General features: G+C 30.8%; 1 non-coding gene across 1 annotated transcript; it reads right to left on the reverse strand.

Moving 5' to 3' along the window:
* Positions 1 to 569: 569 nt before the first annotated feature.
* Positions 570 to 642, reverse strand: TRNAA-UGC (transfer RNA alanine (anticodon UGC)). The gene has a single exon. It is a non-coding gene; the product is annotated as a tRNA-Ala (tRNA).
* Between the last annotated feature and the right edge of the window lie 5,660 nt (positions 643 to 6,302).

Consider the following 6,302-nt stretch of genomic DNA (forward strand, 5'->3'; position numbering starts at 1 on the left):
GTCGGATGAATTTGGATTACGTGTTTGAAAATTTAGGTTTAACAATAATTTCGTGATGTAAAACTTGGAACCGAACCTAAAAAACAAATCGTAATAGTTTCTAAATTATGCGTGCGTATATCATATTTATGCATTATTTGTATGATTTTCAAAGATTTTAATACAAACTAATGATAATAAAGAACGGATTAAACTGCTTAACCAACCCGGTCGGTTAACGGCTTGGTTTGCCAATTTCAAAGTTATAGTTTAATTTCGTAAAGTTACAAACAAAATAGCAGATTTTAATCATATGTTCTTCTTAAAAGAACATACCGTGTGTTAGTGCTTTAATTATGTCACAGAACATGTAGAGTGATATTATTTCTACTTGACTTGTTAAGTTTAAATATAGCAAACAAAAATCTCGTAAAGTTACGAACCAAATAGCATATTTTAATCACATGTTCTTCTTAAAAGAACATACCGTGTGATAGCGCTTTAATTATGTCACAGAACATGTAGAGTGATATTATTATTTCCTTGACTTGTTAAGTTTAAATATAGCTAACAAAAATTTAGAAAAGGACTGGAGATGCGGGGGATCGAACCCCGTGCCTCTCGCATGCAAAACGAGAACTCTACCATTTGAGCTACATCCCCATTGTTATCCAACTTAATTGTCTACATATAGTATTTTAAGACATAAAACGACGTTATTTGTTTCTAAATTTTGATCTCATATTGATTAACTTGAGCTATTTTTTTTTAACTAATTCACACTAAGCATTTACACTGAAACAACATTGACATAAATTAACCTTATGTTTTTTTTCTCTTTTGAACGCCAATTTAGATCACAAACGTACCATTCACTACAAATAAAAGGTCATTTAGTGGCACACGTTTTTAATGGCGTTTAGTTTTTATGACACTAATTTAGGTTTTAATGGCACTTTTTGTATGCCATCTTTGCTTATAACGCATTTTTAGTGGCACTTAGTTTTAGTGCCGCAATTTATGATTTTAGTGGCACTTTGTGTATGCCACTAAAAATCTAGGGTCTCACGTTTTTAATGGCATTTAGCTCTTGTAGGTTTTTAATGCCACTTTGCGTATGCCATCTTTGCTTATAACACATTTATAGTGGCACCTAGTTTTAATGCCACTAGTTTATGATTTTAGTGACACTTTGCGTATGCCACTAAAATCTAGTGTTGTGCGTTTTTAATGGCATTTAGCTCTTGTGCCACTAATTTAGGTTTTTAATGGCACTTCGCGTATGCCATATTTGCTTATAACACATTTTTAGTGACATTTAGTTTTAATGCCACTATATTATGATTTTAGTGGCACTTTGCGTATGCCACTAAAAATCTAGCGTCACGTGTTTTTAATGGCATTTAGCTCTTGTGCCACTAATTTAAGTTTTTAATGACACTTTACGTATTTCATATTTGCTTAAAACACATTTTTAGTAGCATCTAATTTTAATACCACTAATTTATGATTTTGACGACACTTTGCGAATGCCACTAAAAATATAGTATCACACGTTTTTAATGGCATTTAGATTTTATGCCACTAATTAGATTTTTAATAGCACTTTGGGTATGCCATCTTTGCTTATAACACATTATTAGTGGCAGTAAGTTTTAGTGCCACTAATTTATGATCTTAGTGGCACTTTACGTATGCCACTAATAATCTAATGTCACGCGGGGGTATGCAAAAAACCCGGGTTTCGGGTATTATCGGATTTATATCGGGTATAGGTACGGATTCGGGTTTCAGCATTGAAAGTGATACCCTATCTGTACCCTACGGGTAGGGTCGGGGTCGGGTTCGGGTATTAAAAACCCGGGTTTAAAAAAACCAGTTCCGGGTTTTTTTCGGGTCCGGTTCCGGGTTCGGGTTTTTCGGCACCTCTAAGCTCGTGTAGTACCTTAAATGAGCTAAAGCTAAGCTCAAGCTCGGATATGCAGTGTAAAATTAATACATAAAAGTCCAAAAGACTTAGAATTTATAAAAAAACACACAAGGATCGTAAGGCTTGACAAGTCTAAATTAGTTTCCTATACAACACTCGAGCTCAGGGTCGATAACTAAACGGGCATCTTGAAAAAGCTCGTCCGTTTCGAGCTTTCATTGATCCAAGCTCGAGCTCGTAAGCAGCTCGGTTTATTTGCACCCTTATGCGTTACTAAAGTATAAGCTGGTCAACAAAGCTAAATAAATACAAATCAGACTAAAACAACCAAAAATAATTTTTTTGTTATGAAATTTAGGAAGGGAATAACTATGTGAACTTAATCAATACATATGTGTGACTTCATTCAAATAATTTTTTTATAAAAAATTCAAAACCTACAATTATTTTGAATTATCATCCAAATAATTTTTAACAATTACTAATCAATTTCCATCAGTAGCGTTTTCTCACATAGTAATCAGTAAACAAATAATTATTTTAAACCCATATAAAACTTAGGGTAAAGTTAAAGTATAAAGGACAACAAAAATGAGAAGGGTGAGAAGTAATATTTTCCATTGATCTTAGATTTGAATGGTGGAGATTAGTTTAGGAAAATAAATTGATGAAAAGAGCACATGTCAATTCTCCCACCATTTTAAAACGTCTATAACTTTTTCATGCAACATTACTTTTAAAAAAAAATTAACCATAATAACAAACGTTTTTTTATCTTTAATACGAGTACCATATTGTGATAAAAAAAATTAAAAAAAAAAAACTAGTGAGTTTTTTATATTGTGTTATTAATTGTTCATTATAATTTTTAATTGGGTTTTTCTATGCATTGTGTTATAGATTTTGGTCATTGTGTTATCAATTGATACTCATATTAACGATAGCAATTAAAACAAAGATTACGTCATTATGTCTTTTTGTTTGTCATTGTGTCTTTGTGCTCATCATTTGTCTTACTACTTATCATTGTGTTTTAGTCATTGTGTATTACGTTCATGTCATTGTGTAATATGTAGTTTCTATTGTGTTTTATGTTTCAGGTCATTGTGTTATATGTATTCACCATTGTGTTTTACGTTTCAGGTCATTGTGTTATATGTATTCGTCATTGTGTATTACGTTTCATTGTGTTTTATGTATTAGATAATTTATTGTTAGTTTATCATTATATTTACGTATTATTATTACACAACCATATTATTAGCATTAAAAAAAACACAATGATAATTTGAAAGACACAATGACGAAAAAAACACAATAACAAACAGAAATACACAACGACGAAAAGACACAATGACGAAAAGACATAATGACACAATGACGTAATTTTTTTTAATTTGTATATAACAAAGTGATACTCATATTAAAGATAAAAAAAGCTTGTTATTATGGTGAATTTTTTTTAAAAAAATAATGTTGCATGAAAAAGTTATGGACGTTTTAAAATGATAGGGAAATTGACATGTGACTTGCATGTGGAGAAAGAAAATATATAGTATTACTTTTATACCCTTTTACCTTTGGTCCCCACTTGACACATGTCAATCAACTATGGCTTCTCACACTTCTCATTTTTGTTGGCGTTTGTTGGATAACTCAAACACATAAAACTTATCACCCTCCATCCACCACTCAGATCCCCTAAATCCTATTCAGGTAATGTCTTCTTCATTCAGGTAACGGAATTCAATCTCATCTATTCAGCTAACGAAATTCAAGTTCTTCAAGCATTACATCTTCATTGCTCATTCTGCAGATCAATCGATTCAGATTCAGGTAACGAAATTCAACCTTATCTTTAAACTATTAATATTAGATTTTGTTTAATTGTTCATACTACAGATCTATAAACTGTTAATATTCGTCGGTCTGAACGTTCGATTTTGTTTAATTGCTCATACCTCCAGATCTATAAATTGTTAATGTTCGCTATTATATAGTGATTTGTGTATGATTGAGCTGTTATGCTATTTTTCTTAATTGAAAACAGTAATTAGAGCTGTTTTATAAAGATCTGTGCATGATTGAGCTGTTAGGTTATTGTTTAGCTCGATTATTGAATTAGTCGATTGCTGTTTAGTTAGTTCTTAACTGATTGACTGTTGTTTACTGTTATATAGTGATTTGTGTATGATTGAGCTGTTATGCCATTTGTTCTGAATTGAAGACAGTAATACGAGAGTCAATTTGTTGTTTAGTAATGATGATTGTCAAACATGCAGTTTTTGAAGCAGATATGATCTACTCTTGTGTAATTGCTTGTTTATTGTATCAATTAAATTGTTGACTCTTGATGTAGTTCTTAGTTTATCGCATGAAACTATGAGCATTTGGTTTACTTTTTGTGCATATAGTTTGCAGCTGATTGTTAGTATGGTTTTGTAAATTTTGAAGAGTTGTGTATGCTATGAATTAGATAGGAGATTAGGAGGAAGGAGTATCAATCAAAATGCTGCCTGTTGACGTAGTTAAAGAATAATGGTACACCACCAACACAAGGAGAAATATATATAGAAGCTAGCATTCGTAAAGATGGAACAATTGTTGATAAAAAATCCGTTGAAGTTGTGATAATGTATATTTATGTAGGGATGACTTTGTTAATCAGCACTGATACCGAACCAGTAGCATACCACATACCGCAATGATTTATTAGTTCGGTACCGATATCGAATTCTAAACATCCAAAATTGTATTTAATAATTGTAATCGTGAAAGAAAAAAATAAACAGAAAATAAGATAAAAATCTAAATAAATGGTACTGATTTAATTGCATTTTATAAATAAGTAAAATGCTACCTCTTTTCCAGTTTTTATCACTGATTCACTGTATTTCTTCACTTTGTGCAACTAACATAATGTCCTACAACGCAAAACATAAGAAATATTAGTATCTTATATTTGCAGTCAAAAGATTAATGAACAACAAAAATATATTTTGATTGCTAGCAGGGGGTGTAAACGAGCTGATTTGAGCCTGAGCTCGACTCGCAAACTGGCTCAAGCTCGATAAGTGAACCTTGGGCATGGGCTGTTTATTAACATTATACATTACTAGTTTAAAGATATAATAGTGATCTGTTTACTAACTTGGAAAAACCATCAATTTATTAACATTATGTGTGCTCCGGTTTTCCAAAGTTACTTACCTTTATTATTTTGTATTTAGGCTTCATTAAAATCTATTGCAAGTGACTCTACAAGCACAGCCGAAGATCTAGGTGATTTTTCAAATGGTAACTACTCAAAAGTTGAAGGCCTGGAGAAAAGGGGATATGCTCGATTAGTTGGAAGGATGCCGACTACAAAAAGTGAAGGTGATCCTTCAACTAATTCGCAAACAATTGATCAAGTAATGAATGTTGTCAATGTTATGTTGAACATTAGTTCAAGAACTATTCCCAATGCAACTTGTCTTCGGTTCTTAGCGATATGAACATAAAGGTACTCACATTCATAAACTATTGTTTATTCTTTTTATGGTTACATATCTATGTATTAACATTTTTTTCTCATTTATATGTTTTAGGTATCGTGTACAATTTCTTTGGTTAACCAAGTATAATCTTCACGAAATAATAATGGTAATTTGTTTTATGCGATTTGTTTGTAACTCAAGGTGCAAATCCTAACCGGCTAACCGAACCGTAACCGAAACCGGTTAATAACCGGTGTTGGAGAAACCAGTTACTTTCCAATTGTAAACCAATGATTAGGAACCGGTTATGGATTTTCACATAGGAACCATTTAACCGAAACTGGTTATCGAACATATATTATTATTATATATATAATAGTTATTCTTAATTATATATATATATATATATATATAGGATTGGTTCATTTCAGAAGTGTTTTTAGTACGAGAAGTGCGAGAAGAGATTATAACCAATCACATGATTTCTTTTTTAATTTCTTATTATTTAAATAAAAGGGTATGTTTGTAAAATATAAAATGTTTTGTTTTGTAACTCATACTCATTAATGGTTTAATTAATGTTAAGTTACCAACAAATGATAAGTTGTTATTATTATTTTTATTTTTATTATTTATTTATTTATTTCATCTAAAATTTGAACAATTAAAATCCATTTGATATAAAATCATTTTATTCTAACACAAGGCTAATTACTTATTTGATCTCTAATGTGAAGTGTTTTTTTTAATCAACTAATGTAGTGTAGGTTTATCTTATGTAATGTAGATAAAGTTACGTAATGTAGTGTATGCACACTTTCAAATTTTGTATAGTCATATCTAATGTAGTGTAGACATATCATATATAGTATTGGAAAAACTAATGTAATGTAGACTTACTTTCAAATGTTGTG

The sequence above is a fragment of the Bidens hawaiensis genome, unplaced genomic scaffold (assembly GCF_021521415.1).
Source record: "Bidens hawaiensis isolate Kalapana, Puna unplaced genomic scaffold, B.hawaiensis_p1.1 tig00015123_1, whole genome shotgun sequence".
NCBI lineage: Eukaryota > Viridiplantae > Streptophyta > Magnoliopsida > Asterales > Asteraceae > Bidens > Bidens hawaiensis.